The sequence below is a fragment of the Camelus ferus genome, chromosome 13, assembly GCF_009834535.1.
Source record: "Camelus ferus isolate YT-003-E chromosome 13, BCGSAC_Cfer_1.0, whole genome shotgun sequence".
Classification (NCBI taxonomy): domain Eukaryota; kingdom Metazoa; phylum Chordata; class Mammalia; order Artiodactyla; family Camelidae; genus Camelus; species Camelus ferus.
In genome coordinates, this window is record NC_045708.1 from 14,813,864 (window position 1) to 14,833,470 (window position 19,607).

At 53.9% G+C, this 19,607-nt stretch overlaps 1 protein-coding gene across 3 annotated transcripts in view; it reads right to left on the reverse strand.

Moving 5' to 3' along the window:
- Positions 1-12,160, reverse strand: part of RAP1GAP (RAP1 GTPase activating protein) — a 62,791-nt gene extending 50,631 nt beyond the window's left edge. The window contains exon 1 of one of the 3 annotated variants that reach the window (XR_004325395.1): positions 12,048-12,160. The gene's annotated coding sequence lies outside the window, so the exon portion shown is untranslated. The remainder of the gene's footprint in view (positions 1-12,047) is intronic. The other 2 variants (XR_004325394.1, XM_032495391.1) reach the window with 2 other exon arrangements.
- Between the last annotated feature and the right edge of the window lie 7,447 nt (positions 12,161-19,607).

The following is a 19,607-nucleotide window of genomic DNA, read 5'->3' on the forward strand; positions in this document are numbered from 1 at the left end:
GGACTAGGAGCTGGGCCTAGGTCGTAAGGGGTGTGCAGTGTCAGGGCTGGGACCCAGGACTCCAGCCCCAACCAGAGGGCTGTATCTAATTGGATGTAGCCCTCAGCCTTACCAGCCTCTTTTCAGCAGGAATGATCCCTGAGTGGGCTCTGCATGTCCACTTGGCAGAGTGGCCAAAGGGCCTCCAATGTGCCAAGTTTCCCAGCCGGGCCTGGCCCCCGGGAGGCCCTGCTGGTGCTGGGACAGTGGGCCCTTGAGAGGGGCCATGGGGGCTGCAGGGTTCCCACCAAAGACAAAGAGCCCAGTGTGGGCTCTGGGCTCTTGGGCTCTGACCAGCTGCAGCTGCCTCATTGGCAAGAGCTGGGGGTGGGATGGGGGTGGGGGGGGTCACGTCCCTCAGCCAGTGACACACAGGGCACTCCCTGCCCAGCTCATTGTCCCTCAGGCAATAGCTGAATTTAAATGCACCTTCTTAACATGCACGACCACCTCCAAGAATTCACCCTCTACATCACTGCAGGTGAGCCTGAAGATGAATGGCCAAGGTCAAGGGACAGAGAGGCAGACACACATCCTCATTCTTGTGAAACCCCCCAGGGTTCAAATCCCAGCTCTCTCCCACTCATCAGCTGTGTAGCCTTGGGCAAGTTACTTAATTTTTCTCTCCCTCAACTTCTTCATCTGCAAAATAGGGTTGATAATGAAGATAAGAGTACCTACTTCAAAAGGTTTTGCCTTAAGTTAATACTTATAAAGCATTGAGAATAGTATTTGAATCACATGTGTTTGTTAACTAAAACACTTGCGGCAGCATCATTTGTATTAGACTGAACTACATGAAATCACCATTTTCATTGAGTTAGCAAAGATTCATTAGTTTAGTAAGTGTTCCAAAACAAACTAATGGCCAGCCAGAGGGACCCAGATAAATAAATTGAGGTCCATTTCCACCATGCAGCATATGTAGCTCTTGGAAAGAAGGGGGCAGATCTGTGTGTGTGGGCACAAGGAACAACCTCCAAGACAGACATACAGACATCCACAGAGGCGGCACAGTAAGGGTGTAGGTGCTGGACCAGGCTCTGACACTTCCTAGCTGTATTGTATTTAATGGCCCTCCGGCATCCAGCCTCCACTGGCTTACTGTGACAGGGAGTTTAAGTCAGCACAGAGCTGGTGCTCACCGACTGGCACTGGGAAGCCACTGCCATCTTTGCAGTGGGACAGAGCTCCCTTCTTCCTTTCCCTCCCCACCTCTTCCCTAGAAACCAGAGCCAGGCTGCCCTCCAGGGTCCAGACCCTACCTCTAGGAGGAAACCTCTACTTGTGGGCCTCACAGATTTGCACCCAAGTTGTTCAAACTGTATGAAGGAGGAGGGAAGGGTGCAGGGGTGGAGGGTTGCAGAGCTCCCTTTCCAAGTTCACCCTGGGTTGAACTCTGGGAGTTCCACCCACCTGCCTCCAGCTTCCCCCTTTCCAACCCTAGGGTGGGGGAGGCTCCTGGGAAGATCTCAGGCCTGGCTCCAGCTGAGGCTGGTGGGTAAGTTCTTGCCAGACTCACCAGCAACCTTCCCTGTCTTCCCTCCCCTTAGTCTTTCCCATATAAGATATCTGCAAGGGGCATCCTGAACAGTAGACAGGGCAGTCCTGAGCTTCCTGCCTGGCCAGGCAGCCTCCTGTGTGGCTCTGCATTAACCAGTTCTTGCTCCTGGGCCTCAATTTGCTTATCTGTTAAACACCCACTCTCACTTTGCTGGGTCAGAGACATAATAATGGAAAAATGCATTTGCCTTGAGAGAATTTCATGGGTTCAAAGCATCATTATCCTTAGCTCATGGCCTTTCTAGCCAAGCCACACCCACTCAGTCCCAAGATGCTGCAGACCCTGAGCTCCTGGAAAAGGAGTCTCCTGAGAGGCCCCCAACCTCTGGGAAGGGAGGGAGGGCTGGGTGTGGCTTGGCTCACACCCTCACCCCAAGCAGCTACTCACCGAGGTTACTGAACCAGCCACCCTGACTCTGAGACTTCCATCCTATTCAATGAGTTCCTGAGACCTCTGCCTGCTCAAATACCTACTGTGTGCCTGACACTGTTCAGAAACTAGAAGTAGAGGGTAAACAAGATAGATGTAGTCTGTGGTGGACATGTGTGCACACCTGCACAGAAACTTCACCAGGTCACACGTGCACTTGTCTTTGTACTGTAAACAAAAACATCCAACTCATGCCTACAGAGATCATATCAAGGTCATATGCATGCAGACATGCTCACATGAACATCAGCCCCTACACTGCAAACCCACATGCACACACACAAGCAAAGGTCAAATCCAGCTCACACCTACAGGTACCAAATCAGTGTATGCCCACCTACTGACTGTGGCTGGGTTTGTACACACGTGTGAATACATGCCAATGACAACAGACTCATTCACAGAAATCACAGGTCCACTCATCCTTAGATCACATTATGCTCACACAAAATAGACACACAGACACATGTGCACACACCAAACACGTACACACACACAGTGCCGGCTAACTACTGGGAAGAAATAAAGGTAGGGGTTGAGGGATGTGCAATTGCTGCATCCCCAAAGAGAGGGGAGGTCATGACCCCTTTCACATATTATAGGCTGGAATTCAGCCATCCGCCCTCTCCGACTCCCCTGCTAAGGGCATGGTCCTCCCCTCCCATTTTTAGGAGCAGGTAAGTTGAACTGGGAGACTGCATATGTCCAGAGCTCCACTCAGGGCAGCTGAGCTGACTGAGCCCTGTGCTGGGGGCAGAGAAGGGGGCAGGGGACCTGGTTTGTGCTGCACCCCCTCACCCGGGTCACTCATTGTGTTTCCTAGCACAAACTCTTCCCATTTCGGGCCTCTATTCCATCTATAAGATGGAGGACGGGATGCCCTGACAATACCTTAAGGTGCCATGCTCTCGCTCAGCCAGCTGGGGATTCTGTGAGCCCCTCTTCAGCCGGCCAAGGCCCCCACCTTGGTTCTCAAGGAGGTCAGTTTTGCCCCCTGGAGGGCATTAGGGGATTACCTGATGGTGGTTTTGGTCCTCAGCAATTCCTGGGGATCACCACTGCCATTCAGTGGGTGAGGGCCACGAAAGCTATGCTGGGGAGAGTCCCACCCAAGGAGACCCGTCGTGCATCAGATATCCCCCCAGACATACATATGGGGGAAAGGCCTGATTATCCCATTCTACAACTTAACTCTGGTTTACATACGGATATTTATTTTAGTGTGGTTTTAATACGTACTGAATCTTCCAAAGATGTAACTACTAGAGCCATTCTAAACTAGAGATCAGGTACAGCGATAAGATTTTCTATCCTTAAATCTAAAGGTATTTTTTTAATATGCAAACAGGTGCAAACATTTGGTTAATTTATTAGGTCCTATGATCATGCCAGAGTATTCATCTATGGAAGTGAGGGCTTTTACTTCTCTGAGGGAGGTATACCTTTTGGCTTTTTAAAGTTGTCTGTGTGGGTAGGTTTATTATCTGGGAATACCATAACAGGAAAATAAAGAATGCTCTTTAAAAACGTATTCTGAAACGGGCCTGGGGAGTCCGCCGCGGTCTCGGACGCCCTCAACTGGCCATTATGGGAACTGCATGGAGAGGGCCAGGCGGGCTCCAGGACCAGGGACAGCGCCCCGGGTATCTCTTCTGGGGAGGGCTGGGACCCGAGAGCTTCCGGAGCACGCGCCCTGCGTTCCCGTGGCCACCCGGCCCCGCCGCACTCCTCAATCTTCCCTTTGAGCGGAGGTGGCCCCCAGAACCTGCATCTTTTTCTTCTCCCTGGAGCAAACTGCCGCGCCTCTCCCAGCTCACAATGACACACCTGCGTGCCACAATGGTGGCACCTGTGTTGCCACCCACCGTGTTCCTGCCGCCTCCTCTCCTCCTCTCCCCGCCGGGAACCGTTCCTTCCGTGTGCAGATCACGGAGGCGCACCTACGCACCCTGGGACCTCTGTGATCTCCACAACAAACCCCCTGAGGCAGATTATGCAAGAGTTTTATGTCAGCCATGACTGATAGGGAAACTGAGGCCTGCAAATAGGGCAGATCCAGCTCTCCTGCCACCCCTCAAGACCTCATCCCCCGTCACATATGCACCGCAGATCAACAAAAACAGCTACCCGTTCCTGAGGCCCTACACCAAGTACTCTTGTTGGTTCAGTCTTCATGATCACCCTATGAATCAGGTGATATTATCATCCCCAGTTCACAGACCAGGAAACTAAGGCCCTGAGAGGCTAAGTGACTTGCCCAAGGGCCAGGGAAGTAGAAGTGGTTGTAGACTCTCTAGGCTCTTAACTCAGTTCTGAGTCACTCTCAGGGGCATCCTGCCAGGAAGAAAGCCCTTCCAACTGCACACGCTGCCCTTCATGCCACCCCTGGAGGCCCAAGAGTCTCCTCCACCTCAGGGCTTGGGTGGGGTGGTTGCTTGGGGCCCCACATCCCTCACAGAAAAGCCCCTATCTCCCCTTCCTCGCAGCTTTAGCCTCACAAAGCACTTCCCCAGGGCAAATAATAGATGCTCAATAAATACATGCTGCTCAGCCCTGGTGCACAGTAGGCACCCAGTAAGTGGGGACTGCCCTCAGTGCTGTTCCTGGACATGTGCCAGCACAGCCACACAGAGTCAGGAGACCCGGGTCCTGGGCCCAGCTCTGCCACCTGGTCAGCATGACTGTGGGCAGCTCCCTACCCTCCCTGAGCCCCAGTGAAATTCTCTGTAAAATGAGGGCTCTCCAAGCTGCCTTCTCAGTCTGACTCTGGGGGCATGGGAGGTGGAGAGGTGCCCAGAAAACAGCTCTGCCCTTCAGTCTATATTCTCCGAATGGAGAAGGGGAGTGTGTTTCCATGACAGGGAGGAAGGCGGGCATCAATGGGAGTCCCAGAGCTTCACCTGATACCTGCCTCCTGCCCAGGCAGAACTCTCAGACCAGCCCCCGCAGAGAGCATGCCCCTAATGCAGGATGCAGTCCTAGAGCCACACCATGTGGGCCCTGGGCCTCAGGGAGACCAGGAGAGTGCAATCTCAGAGGGAAGTGAGATCTGGGTTTGGAGCCCAGTTCCCTGGCCAGCTGTGTGCCCCAAGGCCCATCTCTTTGCCTTTCTAAACCTCAGTTTCCTCAGCCACAGAGTGAGGAGAATAACAATGGCCTCAGGAGTCCTGCCAGCCCTGAGGGCTCTGGTGTGCATGGAGGCAACCCAGATGTGAAAGCCCTTTGTGAATTACCACCATCGGGTGTAATCATCATAATTATTATCTGTAAAATGAGGGGGTTGGACCAGCCGATTTCCATGGGCTCCTCTCCAGCTCTGACACTGAGGATTTCTCGTTTTCTGAGCTGGGAGTTCATGCAGACAGAGGGGGTCGGGAGAAGCCAGGGTCTATGGGATTGTACGTCCCTGGGAACCTCTGCCAACAAATCTCCCCATTCATCCACTTTCCCCAGCCCAGCCCGGGGTGCTGAGCCCCATGGACGGTCCACAGGGAAGGGAAAAGGGAGGCAGGAGGAGCTGGGAGGTTCAGGGCCAGGTCCTGAATGTGGGGCAGCCCCAGAGTTTGAGCCCACCCCTGCCCCTGCCAGAACTAGGCCCCATTCCCCCTCCCCATCTAATCCTACATGCAGTACACCAAAGTGGTTAAAAGTGGAGTCAGACAGCCCTTAATTCAAATCTGAGCTTCAGCCACACACCAGCTGGGTGACCTTGGGCGGGCTCTTTAACCTCTCTGAGCTTCAATGGGCCTAATGACAGTTGCTCTGAGGATTAAATGAGGTAGATCCATGAAAAGAGCTTAGCCCAGGGACCACTCACTGTAAGTATTTAATTCATGCCCCCACCTGCATCCTGTCACTCAGCCTCCATTCTGCTTCTCCCCTGGCAGAACACTCCTGGAATCCCTGAGGCAGCCAGCCAGCTCCCACCTTGGCCGACACAGGGCAGACCCCAACTGTGTAGCTGGGGGCAAGGGCAGAAAGCAGATCCCTCAGAGGACCATGGAAGGCCACACCTATCCAGCCAGGGAGGCCTGGGGCCCTTCCCAGTGACTGGGACAGGTGAGGGCTTTGCCCCAGGGGCTCTGTTCAGTCCTGTTTCTGGAGGCTTGAAGTCCTGGGGGAGGGACTGTAGGGCACCCCTATGCACCTGGAAAAGCTCCCACATCTCAGGTGGAGGCACGTGGTAAATGGGACCAGGCTGGAGCCCACCTACCCAGAGCTTCAGCCCTGTGGCATCCAGAGCAGGCTGCCTGGGCTGGCACGAGGGGCTGCAGTGGTCTGCCAGGGTGGCTGGCCTCTCTCTGGACCCCCAAGGTTGGGAAGAGGAAGCAGGGTGGGAGGCTTGTCTGCCATCAGACTGGGCCTCATCCTGGAAGCCCCTTGCAGGTCAATGACATGTTTTACTTTTGAAAATGGAGGAATTGGGGCTGCCCCAACAGTTCTGGCACTGAGCTTGCAAGCAGAGAGAAGTTCCCAAGACCACCCTCCACCCCACCCCAAAAGCTCCAACTCAGAGGAGTGGGGTTTTGGAGAGGGCTGTCCTCTCAGCTGAGGTGGGGGTGTCTTTCTCTTGCATACTTGGGGCCCAGAACTCAGGAGCAGAGCAGAGGGCTGGACCCTCAGGTCTCACCCCTCCACGCCCCCAACAGCCTGGCTGCAACAGGTATGTGGCTCCGGTGGCCTTGAGACGGTCATGGCCTCTCTGGCCACCCAGGAGTCTGTTTCCCCCCTCCAAATCCCAGCAGCGCCAGATTCTCAGGGGAGCCTGAGGAACAGGTAGTTACAAGAAACAGCACGATACCTCCAGAGATAAGACATACCTAAGGTCATACAGCACGGTCACCAGCTCTGTCTCACTGGAGTCACACGGCAAAGGCAGCAACTGCACCTACCCATTGCACAGATGGAAAGAGAGGCTTGAAGATGCCAGCCACTTGCCTGAGGTCACACAGCTAGTGGGAGGAGGTCAGAGGCGGAACACAGGTCTCCTGATCGCCAGCACAGAAGATAGCCCCCTATTTCCCTGACTGGTTGGTGCCTTGGTCCTCTCTCCTGTCCCTGGGGTGGAAGATGCTGGCGCTCTCTCCTCTGCATACAGGGGGGAAATGAGACCCAGGGAAACAGGCAATGGAGCTATACTTACACAGCAGAGGCAGGCAGAGAACTGTGCCCAGCCAGCACCCCAAGGCCTGCCCACAGAACGCTCAGTCAGTCCTGCCAATGGTTTTCCCATTGGCTTTCAGGAAAGTGCAAACTCCTTAACAAACTGACTCCAACTCACCCCTACACACACCTTCAAGTGAAGCCAAATCAGTGTCGTGATTGCCACCTTTCACGCTGGAGCTGTCACACCACCAGAAATACCCTCACTCCTCCTTTCACTACGCAACTCAAAATTCCACCCATGGCCACCATTACCATTTGTTGACCACCTACTATGTGCCAAGCACTGACTCCCCAAGGGGAAAAACTACCCATCTCATGTGACAAGAGCAATGCCAACTGCCTTGGAAATGTGAAGTTATGGAAGCAACTCCTGCCCCAAAACACTGAATAAAAGGCTTATTTTTTTCTTGCTGTAATAAAATATTTGAAGGTTTTTTTGAAAAGATTTTTCTCCATATTTTTCTGGTGTTTGTTTCTCCTTTTGGGCATTCATGTCTGTGAGTGCAGCTCTGTGTTTTCAAAGCAGCTCCCAGCCATCATGCCTGATCTGCACAAACAACACTCCCAGGTAGGCAGGCAAACAAGGGCTTATCATCCCTGATCTACGGGAAGGAAATGAGGCACAGAGAGACTAAGTGACTTGTCCAAAGTCACACATCAGAGACCGGACTTGGAATCCTGACAACTCCCAGCCCATCTCCTCTGAGCCCACAACAAATGTCCATGATGAGCTGGATACTGCCCTGGGCATTTGCCTACATTTATCTTCTTAACCCTTGAAACAATCCATCAGGTATATAAAGTTGGTGACCCCCCTTTTCAGATTAAAAAAAATAGAAGTTCAAGTGATGCAGCTGGTCAGTGGCAAAGTCAGATTTTGAACTCATTTTCCTCCAAAAGGGGACCGCAGGGAGGGTGGCCTCACTCCGGCAGAGGTGTTGACTAGAAGAACAGCCAGGTCCTTCGACCTCTTCCAGCCTTGCCTTCTCACCTGCCACAGCAGCACCACACTGGGCTGTGGCAGGGACAGAAGGATGCCACACCCAGCTCATGTCTGTTCCTGCCCCTGGGACACATGACACACTCTAAATGCTTCATGACTGTGCCAGCAGGGTCCCCACCATTGTGCCAGCACACAGTGGGAGCATCACAAGCTTGGCTCCTTCTTTCCAGTGGGGAAGGTTGGTGTCCCAGTGGAACCTCCCTGTTTTGGGGTGTCTCTCCATCAGCAACCCCCTGCCTTTTCTCCCTTCCTCTCTGAGTCACTGCCTCCAAGTACAAGTCTGCAGCCCTAAAAATAGAGCACATATGGGGGCATAAAAATACCCACAGATGTAAACTACAGCAGCAGTGCCCCCCTGCCCTCAAGTCCCCCTCCGCTGACCCCAGGGTGGCCTCCCCAGGAAGCTCCTGGACTGGCAACTCTTGCTTGACCTGGTGTGGACCCAGAGTTTTCAATCTGCTGGGAGTCCTTAGCCAGGGGCCGCCTCTTGCCCACACTGCCCAGCAAAGCCAAACTTCCTTTCCTTGTTGGCACAGGGCTGCCACCTCACACCTCACACTCCCTGGCAGGCTGAGATGCCTCCCAGAGCTGGAGGCGGGCCCAGAGAGGGGAAATGACTTCCTTGGGCCACACAGCCAGCAAGAGGCAGGGCCAGGCCTGGACTCAGAACCAGTGCCCTGGCAAGCCCCGGGGAAGAACAGCAAAGCCCGGAGCCCTTGCTGCCCTCCACCTGGCATCAGTCTGCCCTGGACACCACATCCAAGCCCACAGAAGCACCTCCCAGCAGCTGCCTCTCAGCGATGCCAGCCTCCCAGAGGCACAGCCAGGGTGTCAGGGCCCAGCTTGGCAGAGGTTCTGCCAAGTGAGGAGGTGAGAGAGGAAAACTCAGAGGATTCCCCTCCCTTCACACCACCTGGCGCCCAGCCTTGCTGGGAAGGCAAAACAGAAAACAGGACTTTGCAAGACCTCCTGGAAAGGTGACGAAGGAAAGGGAACTCCAGGGCTGCATGGAGCCTGGGCTGGGGGTGCCCTGTCTTGGGAGGGGCCCGTAGAGCAGCACCTTCAGGGGTAGCAAAAGGGCAGCCCAGAGACATGCTCTCTGGCAACCTGACAGGTGTGTTTGGAGGAAGGCGAGCAGGAGAGGAAGGTCTACTGAGGGGGAAAGACCAGGCAGTTTCCCAGGATTCCCAGGGTTAGCCCACCAGGGTTCACAGGAACCAGAAAAGAGGGAAGATGGGAGGCTGAGGCTTTGCTGGGGGTCAGGCTTTGGTGGTCAGAGGGGCTTCTGCCACCCCCTCCCAGGTTGGTGCTGAGTTCACATCCCACGCGCAGGAAGCTGATGGAATGCACGCGTGTGTGCACCCGCGGTGGCCTGGGTGTGGGTGGGTGCGTGTGCATATCTGCCAGGTTCGTTTCTAAGGGTGTGGGGCCTCCTAGTGCTCCTTCCTGAGTGTATATCATGTGTGTGGCCTAGAGGAGATAATGGAAGCAGTTATCAGCCCGATGAGGGCTTTGGAGGCGGCCCTGGCCGACAACACCCTCCACCTCTGTGTGTACACGACGTCTGGACGGAGTCTCTCTCCATCTGCCAGGTCAGTCAGAGGGAGAGGCGGGAGTCTTAGCCAGGGTGTGCGGTGTGTTCCGGTGTCTGGGTCTCGGGGTATTTGTGCATCGGAGCGTGTTTGTGTCTGTGTCTGGCTGTGCACGGGTCTCGGCTGTTTGTGCAGCACGTGCGGCTACTCAGCGCGTCTGACGGCAGGACAAAGGCCTCCGCCGACAGACAGGTGGTGTGAAAGACAGACCTGCCCCAGGAGTCCTCACAGGGCCTCTGGGCTCGGGAACATGACAGCCGGCAGGGGTGGGGCCCAGTGAGAGGGAGGTGGAGCAGAGTCTCCGGGCTCCCTCACCCCAGGCCTGCGCGGACACTGCTGGGGGCCTGAGGCAGGAGCAGCAGAGAACCCTGGACCAAAAAGGAGACTGGTTGCATTTCAAGAGGCCAAAGGAAGAATCCTTCCTGTCTCATAGTGGGTGGAGGATGGACAGGGCCAGGAGAGGGGTCTCTGGAGATCCCTGCCAGGCAGACACCCAGGGGCAGAGAGGAGAGCTTTGCCCAAGGAAGGCTGGGAGCTGGGAAGGTCCCAGGGTGGGAACATCACCATGGCTGTGGGCAGCCATGGCAGAGCAAGCACAAGGCTCTGGGAGGGGGAGGTCTGAGTTTCAGACCCTAAAGAAAGGTGAAGTTCTCCTCAACCTGATCCAGCCTCCCTACCTCCATCCAGATGCACCCCCACCCCCACCCTGTGCAGCACAAGAGAGCGTGTCACCTGTGAGCCACTCCATCCCACTGCTGTGGAGATCTGCCTGGACCAGGAGTCAATGAACTGATTCTAGCCAAAGGCAACTCTGTGACCTTGGGCAGTTTATTTAGCCTCTCTGAGCCTTAGTTTCCTCATTTGTGCAATGGAGATCTCTCAGTTCCCCTCCTTGAAATGTTGCTGTGGGTGAGGAAGGCACTTTGCCACCTGAGGATTAATCATTACCCTGGAATTTTTTCCAAGGCCATTAAGGCATCCCTCTGCTTCCCCAGACCCTCCAAGTGCCAGGAGGTCTGAGAGAGAGACTGAGATCCTGGATAGAGGATTGAGAGGGTATCTCTGGGCCAGCTGGGCGTGACCACCACCTGCCCCACTCAGCTGCTGCTCTCTCCCTGTTCAGGGGCCTCTTTGGCTGATTTCCCTCTCATCAGCTAGGAAACTCAGGGTGGCCTTTGCCCTGGTCCAGCTTCTTCTTCCAGACACCCTGGGGAAGGAGGGACCCCTACCCTGGGGCAGGGTGGACCTGGAGCCAGGGGCTCATCTCCCTTTGGGGAGGAAATGATAACCCCCTTCCTTCGTTTTCCCTCTGCCTTTCTCTCCTGCTCTGTCCTGGCCCAGCTTTTCTCAGTGCCCCCCCCCCTCTGATTTTGGTGAGGGAGGGGAATGAAGCATGGGGCTAGATGCCATGTGCCATGTGTGAGGGGTGGGATGTCCTTGATTCCACCCCCAGGCCTGTGGTCCATCCCAACAAAATCTTGGGGTCACGCACAGGTCGGGGTCTAATCACCAAGGAGGAGGTGTGCTCACCTCCTGAGCTGGTGTATGTGTGTGTGCGTGCGTGCGTGAACACAAAATATCTTCCCGAAGCCCAGGCGCCCCACGGCTGGCACCAAAGTGCCTGCGGGGTGCGGGGACCGCCCTGTGGATTCCCATCGAGTCCTCAGATCCTGTGGCGCCAGGGGAAGCGACGAGGGGGCGCCCGACCGCGTGACGCGGGTGCCCTGCTCCGCGGCGGGTCACAGACGGGGCGGGGCGGGGGTGCGCGCTGTCCCTGGGGAAGCAAGGACTTCACTGACCCTCAGCTCAGGATCGTTGGACCACCCCCACTTCCCTCCTTCGAAGACCTGAGAGCCTCTTCCTGGGGGGTGTCGTGGCCAGGCCCCTCCCGGAGGGATCCAGGGAACGCGCCCACTTCTCCGCGCCCCATCCACAGGATGAACGGAACACGGGACCCCCACCCACGCAGGGGGGTGGGACCCGAGACCCTGATCCGCGGCCTGGACTCACCCCCCGGAGGCGGGGGACTGAGCCGGCTCAGCCCAGGCCTGACCCTCGGTCCCCCGCCTGCAGCCGCGGCCAACCAGGGCCTGTTCCCGGTCCCCGCCGGCCCTGGCCCCCGGGTCCCCGCTCGTGGCCCCCATCCTCCTGCCCGGCCCGCCCGCGCGGGGTCTCAGCTGCCAGCCGAGGGGAGCCTGAGTCACCTCCGTCCCTTCCCCTTCCCAAGGCCGCCGCCCGGGCGGGGCGGACTCACCCGCGGGCCTGGGCCGGGGGCGTCCTGGGCTCGGCACTCCGGTGCCAGCGGCAGCCGCTGCAGCTCTGCTCGGACGCGGCTTGGCGTTCGCCGCCGCCGCCGCCGCCGCAGTTGGGGGGGTGTCACGTGACCACGGAGCCTCCTTCCCGGCGCGCTCCCCCCTCACTGCGGAGCCCGAGCCGGAGCCGAGCTGGAGCCGCGGGCGCGGGAGCGGCGGAGGCCCCCACCTGGCCGCCTCCAACAGGTCCCGGAGGCGGGCGCTCTGCGCCCCCATTTTACGGGTGGGGAAAGTGAGAACCTGAGGGCAAGCACTGGCGCAAGGTTACAAGGCTAGATGGACAGGGCCCATGCTCCAAGGAGAGTGGGACAACTTGGGGGGCAAATGGGGGCGACGGGAAAGGTGGGGGCCACTCTCTGGGCTCGCGTGGACTCCGCGTGTCCGCAGGGGCGGGGAGGAAGGAAAAGGTGCACAGGTTTAGCTGGGCGAGGAGGCTGTACCTTCGCCGCACATCCTTCGCATGGGCGCTTAGCGCGCGTCCTCGCTGAGGCCCCGCGATGACTCCGCAGCCCGTTAGTGGCTCTCCGACATCCTCCCTGAATTGGGCAGCTCGTGTCCCACTCCCAACCTAACAGGGAAGGCGGCGAGGGGCGGGGGGAGTGGCGAACCTCAGGCCACGCTCTTAAAGGGGTAGTGGAGGGAAGGCAGCAGGACAGTGGAGTCGAGAGAGTGAAAATCCAGGCAGGAAGGGGCCACAGAGATCACCTTAACCTGACCTCTGAGGCCCAGGCGGGAAGAGACTTGCCCAAGGTCACATGCAAGTGAGCAGCAGCAGCAGCAGCAGCAGCAGCAACACTGCGGACACGTGAGAAGCTCCCGGGCATCCATCCCCACTGAAGAGAACCCATGTTATGAGCCCACTGGGCTCCCCTCCAAGGGACAACCATCGTAGATGAACCAAGGAAACAGGCAGTATGTCTACCAGGGCCAGTGCTGTGAGGTAGCCCCAAGTCACATGGAACATTGACTTTAGAAGGGATCTTTGAGACCTCTGGATCTCAAATAATTGCTCTAATAACTGGGGAAACTGAGGTTGCAAAAGGGGTTGAGACAAACCTCCATCTCATCTACCCTCCAAGGGCAGCAAGTCAAAAGGACCACTTCACAGACAGGATTTAGGGAAAATTTGAGTCTTGTATTCACTTATTCAACATATTTATTGAGCACCTGCTGTGTGCTTAACAAGTGACTGTCACTTCCACCCCCACCCCTCGTTTTCCCAGCTGTGGGAACTGCATTTCACTGAGGAAAATACCTGGGACCTTCAGTAACACATCAGCCTCTGGATGATCTGAGACGTACAGGCCGCTGAGTTCTCAGTCCTGCAGGGGCTGGAACCAGGACCACGTTTCCCCACCACGATCCTCAACCCAATCAAGAGAGGTTAGACTTAAAGGGGAACAGCAGCCTGTGCCTCACCCTCATCTGACCCCCCCCCCACCGCCTCCACAAATGTGAAAAGGCAGAGGCGAAGTAGAGTTGGGGCACTAGTTCTTTCCAGTTTTTTCTGTCTCTCCTGCAGGCTCACCCCAGCTATGTGTGGGAAAGAGTTCCGAGCCCAGGGCTTCTCAAACTTCTAAGAGCATAGGAGCGGCCTGATAGAGATTCAGTGGGCCTGGGGCCTGAGTTCCTGCATTTCTAATAAAGCTTGGCAGCATTTCTAGTCCAAGACAACATCTGAATAGTGCTGGTAGCACAAAGTTGCCAGGGAAGAATGAAAACTGCTGGGGCTCTGAGAGTCGACTGTTGGAGAGGCACCTACTCACTCTGGACCCACCCCAACCCTGGGGGCCCTGTGATTTCCTACCTAAGCATCAGGCGAGCCTGGATCCTTCTAAGGATGCATCAGGGCTTTAGAGTTTGGTTTAAAGCTGTAATAAGAGGGAAGAAGTTGAACGAGACTGGCCGAGGCACTTCCAGAGGTGGTGCAGAAGGAATTTCGTAGCAGCAGTTGCCCCAGACCAGTATGTTGTACAGGGCACTGGTCCTGAGATGCTTGGTGAAATAAAATCCTTTTTAGGAAATGCTGGTTGAAAGCCCAAAGCCCTTCCAGGGCAGCATGCACTGGGCTGGCCTGCCTATAGCAGGGCTCACATATCTCAGGAAGTGCACACAAATTCCAGGGTTCTCTGAAGCACCACATCTCCTCCTGTCCTTCATCTTTTTTTTCTATGCTAGGCTGGATGCACCCCTGAATTCAGTTCCCATCAAAATTCCAGTGCCTCTTCCTGCTTCTCCAACTACTCCCCCAAAGAGCCCTCTTCCCCTCTGGCCTCTCAACTCTGGCCACGAAGGCACTGCCGATGGTACCATCCCAGATTGTGAGTGGAGACAAAGGTGCCTCGGGCAAGGGGCCAGCAGAGGCAGGGGAGGCACGGAAATGAACTAAGCGGGGAGTTGCAGCTGTAACCTTTCATGGTCTGGACCAGCAGACCCCAAGGTCCCCAAGGGCCTAGGATCCTATTGGCACTGAGGGACTGAATGTACTCAATCCTGGCGGAGTAGGTCAAAGAACGAAGGCTCTTTTGTGCCAGGCCTCTCTATTTCTTTATGACCAAGTGCTTCAATTACAGCATTTTCCTCTTTAAAGAAAACCTCAATGCATGAGGCTTATAAATCTCTCTTGTGTCCTGGGGGGCAGCATGCTGAGATTGTCAGGGGCCCTGGGGAGAAGGCAGCAAGCACGTGCCATAGGGGGCTGGGCACGGAGCCAGGGTATTGAAGGGAAGATTGGATGAAGGCCCCAGAGCTTTGCTTTCCCTGCCCTATTTCAATCCAAACCACTCAAGACTGACCACTCACGCATGGCTGACTCTGGGCACAAGCCTTTTCTTTTCCAAACGCTTAATACATTGCGACCAAGCCACCACCCCTGCCCTCCCTCCCAATTGCTGTAAAAAGAAAGCTGGTTTCAAAAAATCTGACATCTAAGAAGGGTGGAGAATGAAAACGGGGGTGGCACAACAGTAAACTTGGAATAATGCAAGCAGGAGTCCAAAAATGGGAACGATGCCTTTTGGAAATAACTCTCCTGTCTCTGCTCACCCCTCCCTGGCCAGATCAACAAGGAGAAGGATGGGGATGGGGACCACCCAGTGGAAAAGGCAGAGGGAGAAAACCCAAGTGGTAGGTCCCCAAAGTATGTTGTTTACAGAACACTGAGTCAGGTCTGGGAGGGGCTGGTAAAGAGGAGTGTGGGCTGCAAGAATAGCTGGAAGGTAGGTCCATTCTGGTGACTGGATAAGGACTGGGTATCAGCTCCAGAACGTATCTGTCAAGAACCTGAGGCCTCAGTGTCTGGGTGGGCTGCCATGCTGATGCTGGAGATACAGCAGAGAGAATGTAACACTGGGGGACCCACTCTTGGATGACACTGTGAACACAGCCAAGAAGTCCCCATTTTGAAGACAAAGGAGACAAGCCCAAAAGTGGGGATAGCACTGCTCACACGAAAGTAACAGAAAACTCTCAGAAATCTTGCTGGGCAGGAGCTTCCAGTGGATTCTGGTGTTCATCTATTATTCCTTGCTGAGAACGCATTTTATGTGACACACTGTGGGAGACAGGATGAAAAAGATGGCCAGAGCCCCTGCCCTCAGGGAGCTAGAACAGTCTCACACTAATTAGGCTAATTCATTTTCTGGGATTTGGAGTTGTTTTAGGTGCAGTCAGAATATCCAGCACAGCCCTAACTCCAGCTCCCAGTTAAGACAAAAATAAATAATTTACTCTAGTCCCAGAATTCTAGACAGTTTAGCACGGCTTGAAGCCTCTTTCACCCAGAACCAGTGCGTGCTACAACTGGGAGAGAAGATGCAGCAAAAACTCCAAACCAACCAGTCAAAGTGACTCACATACTGATAAAACGAGGAAGTCCTTAGAGGTGATCCAGGTAGGCAGTTTCCCAAGTGCACACCGGGGAACTTCAAGGGAGTGGGTGGGTATGGGAGTGGAGCTGAAGAGATGCAGCCTCCCTGCCTCCTTCCACCTAGTTTGTCCTTAACAATTTCTACACATCCAAACTCCTTTTAGAGGCCCAAAGGGGAACACACTTGTCCAGGATCATAAAGAGAGCTGGTAGCAGTTCAGTGTTCCCTGGGTTACAAATACAAATACACTAGAATAGGGGGAGGGGAGACCAAGAGCCAAACAAGCAGAGGCCCACATGCCAGCCGGCAAGGATTCAACCGGGCAGCGGCGGCTCAGACCTTCTGGCTTCCTTGGGGTGTGTCCCCCACTTCCTGTGGCCCAGGGCCTGCCTTGCCTGGCAGCACTAAGGCAGATCTGGAATTCAAGCTGCCACTCCAGCTGCTGGTTCCCTCCCTGACCAAGAGCAATTTCACTTCAAAGGCCTGAGCCTACAGTCTCAGCCAAATCCTTGAAAGCACTTTTTTCCCCCCTTTAAGCATAATGGGGGCAAACAGATGATGCCCTCTATTAGAGAGCAATACTGTAATTATGTTGGACAAACTCTCGGAACTAACTTCGGGGGAAATCAGACAGCCTCATGAAAGGGAAAGTGTGAAAACACAGCCGGAGAAGAGCCCACGTGTCACTGGTGCTTGTGGATGGAGCCCATTTGGCAACAACATCCATTTATTTGGGGATTGTGGTGGTGTCTGCGCTGAGTAGGACACAGCAAAGGCTCAGTCCAGTAATGAGCTGGTGCAGGTTCCAATTCTAAAGGCAGAACAATGTCACCAGGCGACTTCCGGCAAGCTGCAAAGACGACTTGATTCACAAGAGGAATTCTGCAACCTCCCTCTTCCCCAAACCTAATGAGGTTCAGAAGAGATACTTAACTCTTATCACATGAAGAAATGTCACCACCTTGTCTGAAACGTATGCATTTAAAGTGCTGAATGTGACATGGATGGCAGTACACTGCATTCATTTCATAAAACTGGTCATGTGGTTGACTTGCTGGGGAAGGGGAAGCACAAGAAACACCTGTTCCACGCACTCTACTCTTGAACAATATTATTCACTGGGCCTCAAGAAGTACATGAAGAATGAAAAACACGACTCTCAGATCAGGAAGTAGCCTGAAGCACTGGCCAGTCTCCTGCTTTGCTTCACGATGCCCGGTGCCTGCCTCCCAGGCTCCCGGCACCTGTTCCTGATATTCTTGGCAATGACAATCAAAACACCGGAAACTGCCCCTCTGGGGCAAGACCTGCCTATCACAAAGACAAATCTTCAACCAGTATTCTAAACGTGTTTCAAATATCTTTCAATACGACCCTGCAAAAAAGAAGCAGAATCAAGGTGGCTCATTGTCTGGACATTAGTTTCACTTTCCTTGGGGGCCAAGAAATATTTATGTAACAGAAGACTGAACACCTCTGCAGCCATCATTTTAAGTCTAAGGGTGTCCAGCATAAGGTACATCCTAAAATTCTCAGAGTGGGAGGTTCCAGACAGCTTGGCTATGTCGTTAGAAGACCTTTCTAAAGACTCAGGGAAAAGATTTCACAGAATTTCCTCACAAAGGCTAGAGTCTAATTTAAAAAAAAAAAATCATACAAAGCATTTCACCCCAACAATATTTTTTATTGCTTGCTCCTGAGTGTGGGAGGGTAAACAAGGCAGCAAATACTGCCCTGTTCTAAGAGATAAGGGAGCTAAGACAAAGAAGCGAAGCTAAGTAACTTTCCCTAGTTACAAGGTAAATGGTGAAATTACCCGGAACACAGGTGACCCAACTTACCAAGCTTGCCCTTTCAGTACTCACCTACACACGTACATGCTCTCTGAACAGCTAGAGGACCCCTCAGCCCAACTAACTCACCAGCCAGACTTGGGGAAAAACCACAACTGTGTGGGATGTGTGAGACGGAGAGGTCGGCTTCTGTGTTTCCCTCCTTGGCGCCCGGGACTCGGCACAAAGCTGTTGCTCAGTGAAGTATCTATCATACAAAGTGGCACCATTTTATGAATATCTGGAACTTGTATTTTGATGAATAAAGAATTCCAATAATGTTGGTTATCAGACCCCAGCTAATGTTGGCATCTATGCAATGTCTGGGTTTTGAGGGTGGCGAACTGCTTGCCTTCAGAATCAGAAAGGCAGCTGGCGACAAAACGCTGCATCCGAGTTGGGGGTCGGGGTGCAGGGTGTTGGCAAAACGGTGAGAATTTTCTTAAAATGAAAATCCTGGCTATTTATCAGACTGAACTCTGTTCCTGGTCCCTTGTAACGCCACCAAACAAACTCAAACGCCAGAGAGAAAGGATGTGACACTCCTGCGTGATTCTGTAACAGGAAAGACAGGCTCTGGTGCTCATTCCACCTCAGCAGTTTGTTTGGACAGAGACAAATCATCCTTTGGGTATTTAAAACGGGTTACTCAATCCCAGCATTAGCTTCAATTATTAACCCGAGTCTGGTCAACAAGCCCATGACCATACAGACGAACCAACAGTACGTTTAAAGTAATAGAAAATTCACTCTGGATTACGACTCCATGGAAACAAAGGGACATTCATTTCTTTTTAATTTGACACAAAGGTAACTGTGATTCTTAACAATAAAGTTCATTAATACGCAGAAAGATAATTATTCCACCAAGGAATGAAGACATTCAAGTGGAAACCTATATTTCAGGTTAACAGAACCTGTACCAAGGTGGTATGTTGTCCGCATTAGCTCGAGATTGATGAATGGACAGAAATATGGGGGGGGGTGGCAGATGTGGCAGATGGACGTAACTTCAAACTTCATTATACCTTCCACAGAAGACTTGTCTAATATAAAAAAGTACACATAAACGACACAAAAAAATTGATAGGAGTCTCTGCATTTCACGTGGTCACAGCTCAGAAAACAACCAATCTCCATCTATTTATAAATACACAGAAAAAGCAAGGATTTTAGGTTACATGTTGCACCTGTTTCCCCTGTACAAAGTGGAGAGGGTGGTGATGCAGGCCACCTATAGCAGGTATACATTGCTGTGTAACTGACTATGGGAGGGAAGAGGTCCCACTCTAAGGCTTCCCAACCTCTCAGAGCACAGGGGTGACCTGGCCTATAGATGCAGATCTCAACTCTGTGAGTCTGGGGGCCTGAGCTCCTGTATTTCTAGTGAAGCTCTGACATGCTGCTAGTGCTCTGGGGCCACAGACAACATTCTGAGTAGTGTTGGTAGTTTGAGCTTACGCTGTGAGGGCAGGAGGAAGAAAACGGCTGGGCTGGGCTCTGAGGGCCGATTCCTGGAGCAGCAGCTGCTCCCCCAGGGCCCACCCCACGCCCACCTGCTGGGCAGTTAATAAAGGAGGCAGTACTGAGACTGGGCTGTCAGCCTCAAAGAATTATCACATGCTGTTACTCTGCACCATTCCATGAGGGGAAAACACTCAAGTAATATGTTTTAAAACTGTTATTAACAGCAAAGTGGGAAAAATATCTCAGATTCTTCCTGGGGAAAGGGAAGTAGCTGCATCAAGGATTAAGTGGATGTGTTACATCTTTAGCCTGAGAAAGACATTCTGAGTAGTGT